Source organism: Cydia pomonella, chromosome 2, assembly GCF_033807575.1.
Source record: "Cydia pomonella isolate Wapato2018A chromosome 2, ilCydPomo1, whole genome shotgun sequence".
NCBI lineage: Eukaryota > Metazoa > Arthropoda > Insecta > Lepidoptera > Tortricidae > Cydia > Cydia pomonella.
In genome coordinates, this window is record NC_084704.1 from 20,739,275 (window position 1) to 20,759,377 (window position 20,103).

General features: G+C 36.4%; 1 protein-coding gene across 3 annotated transcripts in view; it reads right to left on the minus strand.

Annotated features, from left to right (window-relative positions):
- The window catches only part of LOC133534617 (V-set and immunoglobulin domain-containing protein 10-like), a 34,545-nt gene extending 25,037 nt beyond the window's left edge, over nt 1-9,508 (minus strand). The window contains exons 1-2 of one of the 3 annotated variants that reach the window (XM_061873815.1): nt 8,871-9,508; nt 8,474-8,544 (exon numbers count right to left, since the gene is read on the minus strand). The gene's annotated coding sequence lies outside the window, so the exon portion shown is untranslated. Of the gene's footprint in view, nt 1-8,473 lie in introns of all 3 variants that reach the window. The other 2 variants (XM_061873814.1, XM_061873816.1) reach the window with 2 other exon arrangements.
- Between the last annotated feature and the right edge of the window lie 10,595 nt (nt 9,509-20,103).

Below are 20,103 nucleotides of genomic sequence, written 5' to 3' on the forward strand. Positions count from 1 at the left end.
ATACATTAAACCATTGCGGAGGCTAGGTTCCGGTAACTCTAACGAAGACAGTTTGTTAATTTTGTATCTATGACATAAATTGCTACCTATGATCTATATATCATAGGCAGCAATTTATGTCTTGGATACAAACGACGGTATCAGTATTACACATTTCAGATACTCTTGTTTCACGTCCTTCACTTCACATTCGCGTAACCTATGTTTTTTGGAAAACGTTATTATTTATTCTTAAACATGCTCGGAAATGGTCGCATATTGTTCATTTATTAAAAACGCAAAGTGCCCTATTTTTTTTCTTATCAAATTTATAAAAATACGCAGCGGAATAAATTAAAAGACCAAGGAAAAGTTGCATTCAGCCCACTGAAACCATTCGTTCAACCAGAATTTAAAATTAGTCTAAGCAATGAAAATGACATGGAGATAGCGCACCGCCTTATTTGGAAGAAGATATAATAAGTACTGGACAACTTGTTTGCCGCCCCCCAAGAGTACCATCATCTAAGTACCAAATGTTCAACGGGGATTGAAGCACTGAGATCGCCTTAGGAATGGTGAGACTGAAGACTAGAGGGCCAAGCGGGTCTCCCCGCTGCGCGCCGACCTGGGAAGAAATGAGGGACCCATTACAAAAAAGATTGGAGGGGGACGCATATACCTGAAAAAGGCAGGGATACAATGAGAGTGCTCTTTCCTTGACCTCGGCTAACATGACATCACGCTCAATGCTATTAAAGGCTTTTTTTATGTCCAGGTTGACAATCACACACCCTTCGTTGCTCGGATCCGACGAAACGCCCGCGTTGCGTGAATGGCGGCCTCACACCCCAATCTCATGCCAAACCCCAACTGAAGGGGACAGAGATATGTGGCCATTTCCTCTTTCACAGCTCGGCAACCCAGTTTAGCTGTCAGGCGACTAAAAGTGATATGTGGCCATTTCCTCTTTCACAGCTCGTCAACCCAGTTTAGCTGTCAAGCGACGAAAAGTGCTACCTATCGCAATTGGCCTCATACCTCCATCCTTCTTTGACAAGGTGTACAATGCGGCCCCATACACAAAAGGGCAAACCGCAGGGTTTAACTGACCACTGAGCAAGAAGTTGCATAACCTTGTCAAGGACTCGAGTAGCCGAAAACCATTGTCACCCGCTGAGCTGGACGTAAGTTTCTTTAGGTGCGCTGGTCGAATGCCGTCCAAGCCAGCAGCAGAACCGCTGTTGAAGGAGCCGAGAGCCTGAGCTACGTCCCTCAACTCTGAGTTAATGCAATAAAGGACCTGTCTGGCTCTTGCGGGAAAACTAGCAGTCGAGAAGGGGCCGGGTGTTTAGACTGCAAGGCAACAAGAGTTTCAGTAGACGATGGAGCCATTGCGTCCTCTGACATTAGCACCCGTACCTGACCCGTACCGTCCTGAGATTACCCTCGAAAACTTTGGATTCAATCGTTTTAATTACCGAGGATGAACTGGAGGCCTTTGGGTCTCCATGACGTCCATGCCGTCGAAACCCCCTGTAGAATCTAAATTACGCTTGACCTTAGTGGTCAGGTTACCTTTAACCACTGCATCAGGCACTCGCAACGCGGAAAAGGCGAAAGACAACAAGGCAAACCATTCATGTTCACCGTTCTCGCTGACACACCTATCGATCAGGCCACTTAGTTTACCCGCCGCCAGACTCCGAGCTCCCTTAGGAATATGACGCAGCACACGCACCGACTTCCTAAGCACCGCTAGGTCATCCAGCCCCATAGAACTGGAGACAGTGGGGACGTCCGTTTGGACTGGCAGTGGCACCGCTTGCGAGGATCCGGAGGAACTTGTGCTTGCGCCCGATGTGCACTGCCAGTCCATGAGTGGTAAATTCTCTTGTTGAACTGGGGCAGTGGGGACAACGAAGGCGTAAAGAAGAGGAGTCATTCATGGCCAAAATTAAACAAAATAAAACTATTCAGGGTCGGTACATAAATCGGTACAAAAAACCAAAAAAAAAAATACTCCAAATAAAACTATGACTCAAATTATACAAACAAGATCATTCAATTAAGAACTAGATAGGTATCAGCAAATACCTACACCAAATACAATAATACATTTGCAATAGCATAGCAGCATAAATGTCCAATAAATCCAAAAGATAAAAAAAAAACAGTAAATCACATGACATGAAGAAAAAGAATTTTTTTTTAATGTTTAACAAATTATACAAACAAAATAAAAATAAAGTACAATGTCAAATTATATTTATTATATTATATTATTGCTAATGGTTTCATCTTTGTAGTGACGCCAAAGCATAAAAGCTTTTTTTTTTAAACTAATACAGCATGCGCTGTTTATGGGGGAAGTTTTCTCTCGAGTGTTTTTCTGGGGCTGGGTAATTGGCTGAGACACAAACTCTGGGTGTTTTTGTTGATTGTGCTTTATACGTTTTATTTTATTAAAATTACGTAATTTAGATTTAGTCACATAGTAAACATGATAGCAAAGCAAGTTTCAAAACAAAGGTGAACATTTCCTTGATGACGATTGAAATGCAAGTCGGAAGGATCCCTATACTTTTTTTTGTTTATATGTATTATATAAAAGTATTCAGTTACTTCAAGTTATTTACATGGAAAAATAAGTATAATTATTATTATTCTTTATACTACGTCTGTGGCAAACAAGCATACGGCCCGCCTGATGGTAAGCAGTATCCGTAGCCTATGTACGCCTGCAACTCCAGAGGAGTTACATGCGCGTTGCCGACCCTAACCCCCTCCCACCCCTCGTTGAGCTCTGGCAACCTTACTCACCGGCAGGAACACAACACTATGAGTAGGGTCTAGTGTTATTTGGCTGCGGTTTTCTGTAAGTTGGGCTCTGCTCTAGATCTGGAATGACATCCGCTGTGCTGTGCCCTACTACACAGAGCGAGATGACATTCACAATGCCCATACCTCTCTTGTGGACGTAGTATTTTAGCCTTTTGGTTAGTTGTGAGATTTTTTGGGCTCACGGAGCGATTATTATTACATAAAGTTTTCACTACAATCAATATTTAATAGTTATTTAAGCGTCCAGTTATTTTCTGAAACACCCATCAAATGGCTGTAAACAAGCCATCTTTGGCTTAGCAGTTAAGAAATAAGAAACTCTGCGATTAAATTAATGTTTAGAACTTTAATAAATAAAAAAAAAAAAAATAATAACACCGCACACTACAATTTCGAAGCAAACAAATATGCTTAGGCGTATTACCCGATTTTTGAAGACTTAATTTTTTCACTTTGTCGGCCTGATTTATATGTTGTATCTATAGCAGTGCTAAATTGTAGCATTTTCGTTGAGCTAAGTTATTGAGCTTTCGAGGTCGGAAACTTGAAACTCACAAGATCATTTTGTCGCTATTAACATATAAAAAACCAGCTAACCCTTATTTAATGCAAGGCACTGCCTCTTATTTGGGACGCTTTCAATAGGCTATGTGTAATTTACCTGAACATCTTTTTGGACCCCTCATTTCGTGGAACGTATCGGATGATTGCTCTATTAGGACTGGATGTAACAATCGACATCAAGTCCAAGCTTTATAACAGTCCTAGACCGGGCCTTTCACGTCAAAATGTGACAACATTCAATTTGGTCAATATGTAATCAATCTACACGAGTCACATTTAAGGTATTCTTCCCTTTAACCGGCAATTACGTCATTTGAGTTTCAAGGTAGCCTTTTATTCAATTTACACCAGCCACAATGATACAAGGATGACCGCTCGTTGAGTCTCACCATTTTATTGATGATGTTACACAGGTCATGCTATTGTTACAGTGTATATCAATGGCAAAAGAACACGAGTTGGGATTTATGGCTTTTTCTAATAAAATATGTATATTACATTTAACATGAGCGTTGTCTTAAGTCATTGTCGCTTTGAGAGCCGTTTGCAAACTACTCAAAATTTGACGTTGACTTGAAAATAATTGAGATAAGCTACAGACGGATGGACGAATATGTTTAAATTGAGTGTTGTGGGCATCTTTACTTAATAGGCTCTTAGAATTTATCTCCTTTAGATTAACCCAGTAACTAAGCTAATACACTCAAAATGTACACTGGATAACATTGAAACGATGTACATACATATCATTTCGGATTTTAGCCTCAGAATTTACTGTAAGAAAATAGTACAATTTTTACCAAATAATTAGGTAAGTATATTAAAAATTACCTGATATTTTATTTCTATGGAGTTTATGCTAATCCTACAAAAATGAAATAAGTACTTATGTATATTTACGGGAACTGCTTAAGTGTTCAGCGCTTAAACTCAAATAGGTACTCATATCTATTAGTATTACCAGACAGCATGGGTACGGTGATCGATGTCATCTCAATACGATTTTGCGAGATTTTGGGTTTTAAATTAAAGTTATATATTGTATGGGAATGACACCTGTCACCGTATCATGCTGTTTGAAAAATACTATAGGTAGCCGACATTATATTCGCGTTGTATGAAATGAGGGAGATATAATTTTTTTGGAGATTGATTCATTAATATCCCGATATCACAATTAGTAGTTGCTATAAAAATGATGATAGATATTAAAAGCGTTTTTGTTCTTGCAATTAATTAAAACTGATTGCAGAACCAATTAACCTAAGTTATGAAACCTAAGGATCTAGTTCGATTTTTCATTGAAAAAAAAAAGCTACTTTAATTGTACGTGATATTCATATAAATATAGTTACTATTACAATCATGTCGAGTGAGCATCATCAATTTTAATACCTATGATATAAAAAGCTTCATTTTCACAGTATTTAATAAGTTTAATCAAAGATTTCCAAAGATATTGTGTGAAACATTTTGTTTCTAGTTAACGTTCATTAAGTACTTTAGGAATAACTACGCTCTAATTTTAGCTTCGTTTTACTTTCCCAATTGTGTGAGAACGAACACAGCTCCGTTGTTTGTTCAATTTGGACCAAAGCCATAAGCACAAGTTGTAAGTGCTTGGGTACAAGCAAAAAATAAATTAACTTTTTGCTTGATGCTTCGGTTTCTAAGCATGTGTTTTGTAGTCAAGATAACTTGGTTCAACAATTATTTTTAAAAAACTATGTTGTTACTGTGCTTTGGTTTCATTTTAAGTAGGTAGATACAACGCGCCAATAGTATCTGCCACCCTGGAATAGAGATATACGAGTATATCTGTTTTTCCAATAGATATGTTACATAATTTAGTTTAGTAATTTGACATTAACAATTTTGAAGCGCTGGTGGCCTAGCGGTAAGCGTGACTTGCAATCCGGAGGTCGCGGATTCTAACCCCGGCTCGTACCAATGAGTTTTTCTGAACTTATGTACGAAATATCCTTTGATAGGTATTTACCAGTCGCTTTTCGGTGAAGGAAAACATTGTGACGAAACCGGACTAATCCCAATTATAAGGCCTAGTAGTTCACCCTCTGTGCTGGAAGGTCAGATGGCAGTCGCTTTCGTAAAAACTAGTGCCTACGCCAATTCTTGGGATAAATTGCCAAGCGGATCCCAGGCCCCCATGAGCCATGGCAAAATGCATTGTAATTTTTTCTTGTTTGTAATTTATTTTTGTGATAAATATTTGAATGCTGAAATTCCAGCCAGACATGTACAGAACTGATTTGTAAACATCTTATATATTACTCGTGTTTTATCAAATAAACAATTATCTTATCTTAAGCCTCCAGGTTAAAACCTGTTTCGCATTAAATGTTGGTAAATATAGGTCAATCGCAGTCACCATAGCATTTACATCACAGGGAATTCTGGTTTCCAAATGAACCAAAAATGCAACACTACATTTGAAATAAATGTTATCAATATATTATGTCTTCTGGAAGAAAAAAATTGTGAGCTCAGAAAAGTCCAGTTTCCGCGGTTAGTAGTAATTGGAAGTTAAACTTTATATACTTATTATGTATACTATAAGTAATTATATGTACTTAAAAATAATAATAATAACCTCTGGCTTGCCTTAGCCAGCAGTCCAGAGTGGAATCACGAGAGTAGCGTTCTCGAGGGAAGATGTGGAAACTTAAGTGGCGAGCCGGCTATATGTTTAAAGTCCAGTGACACCTCTCTACCCTCAGCCCTTACGCCATCCTAGATGTCGTTTTTTGTGGGGGCCCATCTTGTGGGGGCAAATGACCGTCTGCCGGAAACAAATTTGTATTTTTTTTTATCACATAGCGCAGTTAGAGGTTGAACCAGTCAATTTCTTCAATCTCAATATTTTCTTTTGAATTTTGGCTGATAATAGTGAAATCATAAGTCTTAGTCCATTGCTTTCACCCAATAGCCTAGTTCATTTTAGATTCCATCAAGTCTCACTAGTCCTTACACCCTGGCGGGTGCTGCGTTTGCGTGCGTCCCATGAATCGGGAAAGGGTAGCATTCGTTCGGTTTACGTCTTACATTTCATTAAAATGTCACAAAGGCATTTACGTGTTGGCTTCGGCTCCGCGCACGCCTCTCTAATGCCCAGAACACCATTCTGTCGTGATAGGTAAAGGCATAAAATTAATAATATAAGCGCCCTAGTTTTTAGGCAGCAGTAGTCGTGTTTTTCGTATAAACATAGGTGTAATATAACTGTACTTGACAGTGCTAATTATTAATAAGGGTTCCTTTTGTACCTTTCTAATACGGAACCCTAAAAACAGTTTACGGCGTAACGTAACGGTAACGGTGTAAGATTAGTTGGAAGAGACTTCTATTAGGGATAAATTCGCCTTTGTACATGTACATATCTTTTACTTTGTTATGTCTGTTTTACGTAAACTCGTTTATATCGGAATAAAAGTGGCATACATACCTTACAATAAACATACTCGTAACTTGCCTGCTTCCAGATTGAAAAGCAAACAAACACATTTTATTTTTCATCCTTAAATAAAAGTTCTCCAAGGGATAAACAACGTAGCATAGCATCTCCGAGTTTTTTCCGGTTCGTATCGTTTAAGATTGACTCGGTCCCCGCAGGCAAAACGAAGTTACTTTCTTATGAGATCCGTCATAAAAAAAACTCTTCCATAAATGTTGGAAGTGTGTTTCATTGATGCGTCATACTTCAGAGATGTATTTAGATTGTATGATTAATCTTTGTAGCTTGCCATATGAACGGAGGGAGAGTCTTATTGAGCATTGAAGTATGTAGGTCGACCGACGGAACAAAATTATCTTCGTGTTTGGAAACTTTTTCTGAGTTATGTCCCATCAGAACTGCTTGAAACTTCGATGTGCTGATCGTATTCAATCTTCCAAATCGTCTCTAAATCTGACAGGAATACTGATTTATTGTTATCGTAGCCCTGAGATTACTGGAAGACAATCTTATTAGGTCTAAGCTCATTTCTGAACTTGAACAGCTTATTTGTCTACGTTTTATAAAATACTTATATGATACTTCATTTATCAAAAAAAAATCGACCAATAATGATTTAAAACAAATTTCCATGATTATATTAAATAATTAATGAATACCTACCTCTGTCTCGAAAAAAAAACGACGGGTGAGGACAGTTTTTGAACTTTTGGAGATAATGCTCCGGAAAACAATGACTCTGAAAGAATTATTTATTGACCTACCCACGAACATCCCACACCATACAGATGAAGCATAAAAAAACATCTTCACATTAAGTGAAGGAGAGAAGAGGTAGCCAATTTTTGTATGGATTTTATATTGCCATTTTATCGGCGTGATAAATTAAGATTTATTAGATGTATGAAACAAATTACAACTTTGTGACGGATAGATGGACAGATATACATAACGAAACTAAATGACTTCTTAATTAACTACGGATTCCTAAAAAGTGATTGGTAGGTGGTATATCGATCGTTTCTGGTGGCCTTCATTGAAATGCTGAATATGTCTCACTCAAACGTGCCCGAATGTCTAAACTATTCCAAAAGTCTGAAATTCGGTTCAACTACTAGTAGATTATAAATATATAGAATTATTCATATGTTCCTACATGTAAACACAGCGTACCGTAAAATTCCCCACAAAAGGATTTTTTAAATGAAACTTACCTTGAGCCTTGTCAAATATAATTACGTATCCTATAAATACAGGGTTTCGAAGATTGTTACAATTTTACTATTCCATTCATATAAAGCATTAAGAAATTTTACATTTTTATTAATTTTGAATATGTAAACCTTTATTCAAAATGTTTTGTAATGGACGCTGCTAGAAATACTTTATGTTAATAATTTAGCCTATATACGTCCCACTGCTGGGTATAGGCCTCCTCTCATGAGGAAGAGGGCGAAAAAAACTTTATGTTAAAACATTATAAAATAGGAGTGCATAAAGACAAAAGTTATTATAAAAGTTTACAACTGGATCATTTTGCGTAAGGCATCGTTAAAGGTGAACGGTTGGCAAGCGTACAGCGAAGGTAGATAGTAATGAAAGATTTGTACTTACTTGATTAAAAACGTACTCAGCTGCGTTTAACGACGGCTATTACGGAACTTCAGACGAATGTCATGTAAGTACTAAAAATAAAATGTTTGGCAATGCTAATCTAATTTAGATAATGGAAAGAAGCGATGACAAGCCACCGGCAAAATTAATTAAGATGCCACGACAGTACCGCAATTCTTCAGATTAGGACCATTTTATTTATACAAGAAGAATCCATTAGGCCGGGTATGTCATCGTGACTCGGCAGCGAAATACTACAAAGAACCGCCTAATATTTACGATCACTCATTCGTCTGTCACTTTACCGTGACAGATTGCCGCTCGGCGGCGACTTAAAGCTAATCGCACATGAGCAACCGCTCCCGCCTACAACATACGTTTGAAACTTATCACCAACTTAATCGAGAGTTCACCGCGTTGACTAATTCTCAACATATTATTGTACTCCGTCAAAACTTTCCGGTATAAATTGCTTCGGATTCGGGTTCAAAGTGTGAAGTTCGCTTTCTACTTGGCTAATGTTTGGGGGTATAAATCAATTAGTTATTTTGACAAGTGGCGGGGTCGCGGGGGAAGCGATCAGCGCGGGCGGGTCCGGTGGCGTTACCGGCGGACTGCGGGGCTTGTCGCGGTAAGCGCGGCGCGCATGCGTCCTCGTACATACCACGAGCACGCTTCTCGGTACACTTTTCTCATTACCCGTACCAGTTAAATTGCGAAACCGCCGGCCGTTGAAGGTACGATAAAGAGCCCGTCGTCAGGGGATGTTCCCACAGAATGTAATCACCGGAACAACAAGCCGGAACTACCTTTTTTCTTTCCCAGTAATTCACACCCGACTTAATCTCATAATTTGACCGGCAAATTAGCATAAAGTCTGTACAGCGGAATAACATTTTAGCCGAGCCAAGGATTAAAGAATAATTTCGAGTTTATTTCCTTCCAACAGGGTCCGTTGTTATCGCCAACCAATTAGCGCTATTTGTTGTTTATAATCCAACCACTAGGAGTGTAATTTAATTTCTAAATTGGGCTGGTTGAGAAAATTTGGAACTGCTCTTAAGTAATTGAAAACGGATTGTTGAATAATAGGGCGCGTTTTGAAGAAAATACATAGCAGGCAAATACATACGCAATCTCACTCTTAACGTTCGAGCAAGACGACCTTGCGTTTGATGAAAGCAAAGCTGTATACAGCCGTGAACCAGCTGCCACAGAGGTGTGAGTTTTAAATTACCCCTATATAAAACTCAATTCAACTAACCCAGCCGAGACAGACTTAAAGAGCCTTATAACGTGTGATAGTAAAAACCTATTGTAGCCAAAACCGAAGTCCTCAAGTCCCATCCCGCCTATCCATATATCCTGGCTCTTCATATAACATGGTTAGCAATATAACCATAAAAAGATTAGTATTATAAATCCAAACCCTAATTCAACCAACCCTTAGGATTATTAGAATTTACGCTTTATATATAAAATTGTATACAAATTTTGCCATAATTTGAAAACCGTGCTTTTTTAAAAAAACTCTGTCATTCATGACAGTTAAAATAAAACCATTATCAAGTGAATGAATCTTCCACAACTGTTTATAAAACATCACTGACCTCAAAAAATAAAGTGAGATAAAGCGGCCGCATAACGCGAATTTTAATACTCGCGACGATGAATAGTAGAAATATTTCAGGAGTGAAAGCTCGTCACGTACCCTCCGGCTCCCTAGAGGTTCGGGAAATGCCAGGGCGTGCTCGACTCCGATATGAAATGCTGCCCCTCAAGATTATACATTTCTAACTGGAAGGAACATACCGCAGAACATGTTCTATGAAGCAAACTTATTGCAATCTTGTAGCCATTGCTAATTATTAATATAAACAACATAAGTGTAATTGTTTCATTTATTGTGATAGTTTTATAAACATACATTTTTAAAACGTCAATGTGATAAAGTTAACATTGACAACGTTCCTATTAGTGCTCCGTTCAAACTTTGTTCGCGTAGCACTTCTTTTAGTTATGAAATAATTATAATGTTGTTCTTTCTAGTACCTTTATATCAATGCAATTCGTTACCTTACCACACTGTTATGAAATTATCCAGCAAACGATTTTAAGTGAATTATGTGACTATACTTATCACAGGAACTCAGTCTACCCTCCAAGAAATCTAGTCACCCTGCTCAGTATAATGAGACTTAGGCTTTTTGAAATGAAATTTTGGCGTCATATTTCTGGTCAGTTTTTTTCTTTAGATTTTGAGGTAAATAACTAAGTATGACGTAAGAAACACATTCGAAATAGAATGGGAATTATACGTAGGGCACCGGTGTTAAGTACATAGTTTAGAAGAAATAATTGATTAAAATAAATTGGACCAGAAATATAACGCCCGTAGCAGGAAAGTACGTCACTTAGTCTTAGCAGGATAATGACGCCATTGTTGGTATTTTTTAGTTGTTTAAAGAAAATAAATATGGATTACGAAAGAAATAAATTTGAAGTAGAAAATACATTGTATAAAAATACATCAGCTAAAAGTTAACAATTTATTATCAATGAGAGTGAAATAATTTGGGGCAGGAATATGACGCCTATGGTAGGAAAATGACGTTTTTATTAAATAGTCTATCTTTTTAAATATAATGTAATATTCGTAAATACATGTATTTTTTAATAATAAAAATAACACGCCCTTTATTCCAAAAGTGACAATCTGTGTGAAATATATTTATGTGCATAATTTATACATACCTATATATTTATTTTTTTAATAGATGTCCCTCAGTCCGGCGTGTCTGCTGACATAGGCCTCCTCCAACTGCTTCCATTATATTCTATCGGTTTCAACTCTAGTCCAATAAGATCCTAAGGCTAGGCGAAAGGCGTCTTCCCATCCCCTAGTTGCCTTCCCGTCTAGTTGGACGCCTCTGTTCTTTGCTTCCAGTCTCTAGAATACCAAAGTGTTATCTGCGTACTCCATTTGTCTGTTTTGCATCGTAACATGTGACCTGTCCAGTACCATTCCAGTTGATCAATTCGTGTTAGTATGTCAGTAACTTTAGTTTTGTTCCGTGTTAGAGTTGAGGCAATTCTTTCATTAGTTTTATTGCCAACATACTCATCTCCATTGCCCGCTGGCTGTGATTCTGGGTGAAGGACCAGGTCTCACTCCCGTATGTGATGCAGGAGAACATACAGGTATTGAAGGTTTGTTTGATGGTCATGCTTAAATCTTTGCTTTTCATTATTTTCTTCAATGACCAGTGTTTTCTCCAGTCACTAGCAATAAATGTATTTAGCGTGTGTTTAAAACCCCAGTTCTTCCTTGTTTGAACTATGAAAAAAGTTTTTTTCTGTTATGTTTGTCATTTTCCTGAATAAATAACCAGGGTGGTGACGACAATGAATGGTTTTGACTACTTACTATGGTTAAACCATATACATGTTTTATGTGTTATCTATACACGAAAAAATAAGTAAAAATAATAATAATAATCTGGAAAAAAAGTCGTTCTTAGTGCTTTCAAACAAATGACGTTTTACGAGGGCGAAATAAATTGCGAGAATGGCACACCCAAAACATACTTAAAACAATAACTTCTCTGTTATGAGAATACGTAAAAGCGTCCGATACTTAGGTAATATTTTTTAATCAAAGGTAAAGTGAATCAAAGATTCAAACAGGATATTTTGTGTTTAATTACGATATTTTAATAATTATAAGCCGCCCATTATGTGACCGAGATGGCTTTTTAGGAAAACAGAATAATGAGAACCGTTATAATATTTTCTAAAAAGACATCGTATGAAATATCTGTATTTTATTTTTATAGGCAACTCTTTGCCAATATAAGTAGGTATACCTTTCCAAATTAGAAACTCTTTTTCGTAACAAGTTATACTGCCGTTTAGGGTTTAATTCTTTTGCGTGGATAATGCCAGCTTAAACGGACGGATAGTTCTTTTTTTAGGATAAGAAAGAGGGTAAGCGATCTTGACTTGACTTTTTATTAAAAAACACTTCTGAAAAATAAGTCACAGCAAATATTATGTCGGTGACACTTAAATCATATACGATTATTTACATTGTTTTGATTAAAAAAGTAAAATAAATTAATATTTAAAAAGCGTTTTGCAATAATTAACAATAAAAAGACACGTCAAGATTGTTTACCTTTTTTCTAATGCAACAAAACGAACTTAAGATATTTGATTGTTTTAAGTACCTATTAAGGCATCAAGACTGCAGACCTGAGTATATGATATGCATATCTAAATTAAAGTTTCGAACGGCATCCATACGGACAAATAAGTTATCCTTTATTTATTTTGAGGTACTATACCGTAAAAAGACATCCTTTATCTTAAAGATAATTATTAGATTACTTATTTATCTTAATCTTAGTTAAGACCATATAATTTAAAAAGAAACATCAATAATTTCACCCTAGGTTAGGTTTTTTATGTTTATAATCATTTTGTATTTTTTTTTTAATTTTCTTTAAGGTGACAGTCCATTTCTGACCGCAGCTGCACTACTGCTCCGACATTACTGCAGCGGCCTGAACGCGTCGGTGTTATTGTCAATTTCCATAGTAAAATCAATGACAATACCGACTGCACGTAATATGGTAATTTTAACGTATTTCCGACCGCAGCTGCACTACTGCTCCGACATTACTGCAGCGGCCTGAATGCGTCAGTGTTATTGTCAAATTCCATAGTAAAATGATGACAAGACCGACTGCACGTAGCATGGTGATTTTTAGTGTTTGGTGTACATACGACCGCAACTGCAAACCGCACGTCAAATCTTTACAGAAATGTCTTGGGTCACAGATAGGTATTAGTAGCTCTAAGCAAAGAGGATATAACCACTACAATATAAGGAGTTTATTACACCCGCGGATAAACAACCCCGATAGTTTCTGTTTTTCGCGGTAGTTCCTCTGTATCTTGGCGTTGCTCTTATTGTTTTTTTTAATGTTTCCTGATAAATTCGTTAAATAAACAGTTCTTTCCTTTTTTCGTAGTTTTCCGAGAATAGCTATAAGCTCGAAAGGACAAGAACGATAGAGAGGCAAATATACGATTTTCAAATTAAGATTTTCATGGTAGGCAATAAGTAGATAGTAGCTATGTATGTATGTATATATAAATTATTTACAAACTAATAATAGTGAAAAAACTGGAAAACTAGTTCGCCTTTGTATTAATGATGAGTGTTTTTTCCTGTTTTGTGTTCATTTTTGTACAATAATAAGTTTTACTACTACTACTACTAAATTACAGGACGCACTTATGTGTTAGAATAAGATCGATGTAGGTATGCTAACCATTATCGTACAATCATGTACACGTAGCATAAAAATGAGACAACATAATATTTCTATGATGATTCTAATACTGAACGGAGTGGTCGTATGCAATTTCCTCTCTCTTTCCTCTTTCTCTCTCTTTCCTCTTTCTCTCTTTTTCCAAATTTTGACTGAGAAAATGTTTCGAATGAAATAGCTTACTCTGTATCCCCTGTATTTGTGTTGCGATATTACGAAACCACAGTAAATTACATTTTTTTAGTGGCAACAATGGTCGCGCACTGTGGAGGAATTTCCTCCCGCGGGCGCTCCGGCTTTAGTATGAGCTCCCTGCCGAGGTTTTTCTGAAGGTCTACAGTATGGGTTCTTGAAAAAAGAAGTGTACAGGTTTTTAAAGGGTCGGCAACGCGCATGTATCACTTCTGGAGTTGGAGGCGTGCTTAGGAGTTTCAGTGATGCTTATATTTAACAGGATTAATTACTGAATTCTCGCTGACAGTACCGTGGCACAGTGAATTTGGCGTGATAAAATGTGAAAATGTCGTAATATCATATTATATACACCGTGGGTTGGTAAAATCCGACAGATCTGAACCACGCATTCCTGAGGATCAAAAAAAGTTTAGTAAAATTCGGAAATAAAATGTTCTGTTTTTTCTTTTAGCCATTTTCTGCACACAGCACGTTATTTCTTTCTACATCTTGGCGAAAAAAAAAAAAACATTACAACGAAGAAGTAGTTTTCTTAATTCATCTATAGATCAAAATTGCGAGTGTTCTTTTTAGTTGAGTAATGTTTGTCAGAAGGTATGACTAAACCAAGTCACATAGAGGCAGCGCCGCGCAAAAAAGGCGTTTTTCACAAAGTTATTGCAGAAACAAATTTTCGCAAAATTTGCCATTATCTCTGAAAGAAGACCGATTACAGAAAATTTGTATGATATTTTAGCCTCTAAATGCGATTAAGAATACATCTTTAAATCTATCAGGTTTTACCAGCCCACGGTGTATAATATCGTGACACTTTCTCACTTTGTCATTTCAAAGCCATTTCTGAGATAAAAGAAGCAATAATTCAGTTGTATTACCTAGAAATACAAAAGGCAAAGTTGTTGTTTAACACCTCATGGTAGCATATGGATACTCAAACGTAAGAAAAATTACAAAATTGAACCACAAGAGAAGCGACAGCGGTTTTAAAATAAAATTGTATTGACAGTTGCGGGGACTTGAAGGCATGAGGGTTAAACAAACTTTGCTACAGAGCGCAACACGAATTTATTTTATCACACCATCACGAGGAAAATATTTATTATTTCAATTAGGTAATTTATTAAATATTCTTTCTATCAGCCCCTTGGCTAACGTAAATAACTTTCTTCATAAAGGATTTCTTGTCTCGCCCATCAAGTTTTATATGGTCTAGTCATAAACTGTATCTGCCACGACCACAAGTGCCGTCGCCCATGGACACCTGCAACACAAGAGCGATTATAAGATTTAAATTTGTGGTTTAGTTTGAAATAGGAAACTGGACAATATTAAGTGTAAATTGCGTAATTATAGCTCTTACAAATCAATTTATTCGTTTATTCTTTACTTTTAGGTAACTAATGAAAGATTGGTTTAATATAAAAACTCAGAAAGATAAATCTGTAATATTTTGCTAACACTGAACGACTGCATTGGAGAATTTATTTTGTCGCATCGCCATCTCCGAAGCCCACGAATCCCTTTGCAAAAATAAAGTAAACCCGGGATAAAAGAGCCTACCTAGCTTTTTGAGGGGACGTTTATCGCAGACTTCTACATCCAGGCGGTACTAGGCCACCAAAAACGTGCAGACACCACCGGCTGGATTTGGCTGGATCACGTGATGTAAGTGGATCAAGTGCGCATACCGTATCCATCACGAGCAACATGAGTCCCGCTCTCGTCGGGTTGCTGTGTGCGGTGGTCACGCATTTAGTCAAGAGGATGGGGAAGATAATTTCAAAATGTTAACTTACCTTAAGTGAAGAAATATTTCTCCTCTGCATTCATTTAAGTAATTTGGTTGTATTTCTTCAATTTGAAGTTAAATTGTTATTCATTTAATCGGCAAACAAACGATCACCAACAATATCTGGTTTTTTAATAATATTGCGTAGACTTTTGACTGTGACTTTTGTAGAAAGGCAAACTGTTTTTTCGTTTTCGTGTACCATGTAGCATTATCGTCACTTACTTCTTCTCGTAAAAAATACAAATAAGTAAATTAGTAATTTTATTTATACGTCTGACAATGACACTATTCATTGACTTTGACAATCAACTGACGAACGCTGCCGTGACTGCACGCCGCAAACAGCAGCAGTCGGCCGCTGCAGTAATGTCGCACCAGTAAGGGCCGCCATACACGGACTGCTATGAGCAGTCAGTGCCAACAGCTTCAAGCGGTCGCCGTTGGGTGATCTGCAGTTTCAATACAAAATCGTCATTCGCAATACACGAACCGCTCAAGCAGTTGCAACTGCTTCTGGCGGTTGGCTGCGCGGTGAAATATCATTATGCGGTCAAGCTGCAAAAGCAGTCCGTGTATGTTGATCACTGGGTTACCGCTCGAGCAGTCCGTGTATGGCGGCTCTAACGTCGCAACGGTAGTGCAGCTGCAGTTGGAAATGGACTGTCACCTTAATACATCCATATTGTAAAAAGCTCCAAGCCGAAGATTAGCCGTAGTTGCAATAAAAAGAGCATTGAAGCGGGGATCGGATAATATTTTTGGAGGGCAGAAGTGAGTCTAATTTCGTAAATGCAACATTTGACTCCAGGCCAAGCAAAACAGGCGCTACGCGACACTTTTCTTTACTCTATTGTTTGCCTGACCTTAATCCGCCATTTTTTGCTGCGTGCTTGCAAGCTGGGAAAGTCTAAGACAACAAGCTTAGTCGTAAACGTTACGATATTTTTAAATTTAATTGAGGATTAGGAAAGTCTCAATTGCCTAGCGTGCTGCTTGTGTATTTTAAAAACTTTACTTTGAATGAGAATGGACAAGAAGCAATATACGGGTACCTATTCAGATATTGAATTAACTATCAGGCGTTTTTAGGGTTCCGTACCCAAAGGGTAAAACGGGAGGCTATTACTAAGACTCCGCTGTCCATCCGTCTGTCTGTCTGTCTGTCCGTCTGTTACCAGGCTGTATCTCATGAACCGCGACAGTTAGGCAGTTAATATTTTCACAAACGATGCATTTCTGTTGCTGCTATAACAACAAATATTAAAAATTATAAATAATGGTACGGAACCCTTCGAGCGCGAGTCCGTCTCGCACTTGGCCGGTATTTTTATTTATTTTAATAAAAAAGTAGAAAAAATGTCACTTTTGACACTGACAGATCAAATGCAGATCTAATTTATATCCTGTTATTAAAATTAGGATAAGCCTGTGTGTGTGTGTAGTTACAGTCATATCCAGAGTGACAAATCAGCTATTTATTAATACGGAGTACAGTCAGCATCAAAATTAGCGGATCAAACAAGGTTTCAAAAGTATCTACCATTCTGAAACAGCTTAACAACATGTGGTGGTTATATATGTAGAACAATTAAGACGGTGAAAGATATACTTTTGAATGCAAATTTTAGAGATTTATCTATATTTGGAAAAGTTATCCGGAATATCAGATACTTTTGGCGCGTTGTTTCATCCGCTACTATTGATGCTGACTGTACATATCAGGCATATCCCCATGGCAACTAACTTTACTATTATTAAGAGTGAATTGTTTACCTAGTTTAAGTATATTACATTATGTACTTTAGTCATCAATCATAATACGACATGGAAGAAATCGATTATGTAGGTACTGTGTAAGTGAATAGGTACCTATATTTTTGGTAAAATATATTTTATATTATCTAAATGTATAATATACGAGTATGTTTGGTTAAGATTGTGTTGGTATAAGATTGTGCAAAATATTTTCGTGCCCTTCGTATTGTAAGATATTATTTTACATATAGAATATATTTTACCAAAAAAATATGCACTTACGCAGTACCTACCTACATATATGACAAAAGCTGCTGGCTACGCTCACCTGACGGGTGTGGCGTGACACCAAAGATTATTGGTACTGTAAATCAACTAGATTGGACGGTACACGCATTCGCCAACCAATATATCAACCGGGATACAGTATTTCCATGGTTAGAAGACTTTTATTACGCACGTTCGGGAGTAGTGTTTATTAAGCATTATTGTGTCTGACCTCTTGGTCCTGGTAGATCAGCAAGGTCTGTATTGAAAGTAGGGGTGATGTACGTAATAACATAATGAGTTATTTTGCCAAACTGAGCGCTCATCACTGACATCTCGAGATGTGTATGGACTATATTCTTATTGAAAAATGAGAGTAATGTACTCAAATGAGATTTTTCTCCATACATTCTTCTCGAGATGATATAGAGGACGGTACATGGTACATTATTGAAACATTTAATACCTATTTTCCTCTCCTTGCTATTTTCCCTATGTTATGTATTATGGGAGTTTTCAGAAAATAGTGTACTCAATTAACGTGAGTATTTAAGTTAATCCCTGACAGTTTTGTTTTGTGATAACAACTAAGCATGAAATCTTTATGATTATTTTTACATTGTAATATCGCTTATAGTTTATAAAATTAACACCAAAACCAAGTTTTTATTGAAATTGAATGCTTAATTATCGTCACAAAACTGACAATAATTAACTTTTCTTAACAACTGTATTTTCTGAAACACTATTTTCTGTAAACTGTCTCATGATTGGTGAGTTTGTATGGTAATATTGAGGATTAAAGAATTACGATTATACATCTGTATAATTCGGCTGCCCTACGCAGAAATCAAGTATCTGTGTTTTGTCAAATTTTACAGTAGAGCGAAAAAACTATTTTTTTAGACTTTTCGTGATTACATGTTTACTAGTTAAATGATAGCATTTAAAATAGCCGTGTTTTATTATGCAAGATATCATTAATAGTGTACTGTATTTTTTTTTCAAAATTATGAGGGCAATCATTTTAAAATGCAAAAACAGGTTTCTGCCTTGAATGCGATAAGATAATTTTAAAGCTTTTCTACAAAAAAACAAGTATCTGTATATATTTTAGTGCTTTGGTAGGCTTCTTCTTGATAAGTTTATAACACAAGCATGTTTTATACTACATTTTAGTTGCCTATAATGTAGTGTATGTCATGCTTGAGTAAAATATATTATTTCAATATTAATGCAGTAGATATTGGAGTATTAAAAGGAAAAGAAGCTCCTGTTCTGTTTGAATGCAAGTTGTTTTAAAATTCATAGGTGTATAAGTTTTTTTCTGGAACAAAGTATTTCTGATTCAAAAATACTTAAAAATGTACATCAACTACTTAAATTGTAGGAAACTACTTAAATACCTAACCAAAAAAGAACTTCGAACCCGACATTCTGTGGAAAATATATGGACGCACGCGTGGAAGACATAAAAATGGCAAGTTATAGTTTTGTTTAATTAATCAACTAATCAACATACAATATATATAAATATATACTGTATGTTGATTAGTTGGTTAAAATATATAGAATTTAAATAAAATATATAAAATATCTGGACGCACGCGTGGAAGATATAAAAAAAAAATGAAAAGTTATAGTTTTGTTTAATTAATCAACATACAATATAAATGAATGTACATTACTTACACGTGGTACAGAACATAAAGATAAAAGTACCTATATACATCAACTTTATTCAAACATCTGTACTGACTAGTTCACCTTCCTCTATTAAATCTAGTGATTGTGAATTTTCTTGTAATTGTGTCCAAAATAGTTGTCGATTATTTGGCATTAAGGGCACTAACTTTTCCAAAATCTCTTTTTTTTTGCTGTTCTGACACCTTTGCCGTTTAAGACATTGATTTTTTTTGGTAATTCGTGCACTGTGTATTTTTTAAACCAACAGAATTAAAAGATAGGTAGAGGTAGAAACTACTTAGCCCTTGTTATTATTTTCTAAACACATAGAAACTATCTGTTTTGCCCTATGGCGAGCATTTGAATTATTCCAGTGTTCTTTGCGTCTTTTCATTGTAAATAACTTACACAGCCAGGAAAACACTTCACTTATCAGATAATAAGCACTTAAATAACACTTCACGTATGTATACGATCTATGACTGACAAACATATGAGAAAACAGGCAAACTGTTCATTACTTGAATTAAAAAGGTAGTTAATAAATATCGACGACAATTTCTACCCGAAACTCAAATAAATATAAATATAAGGTT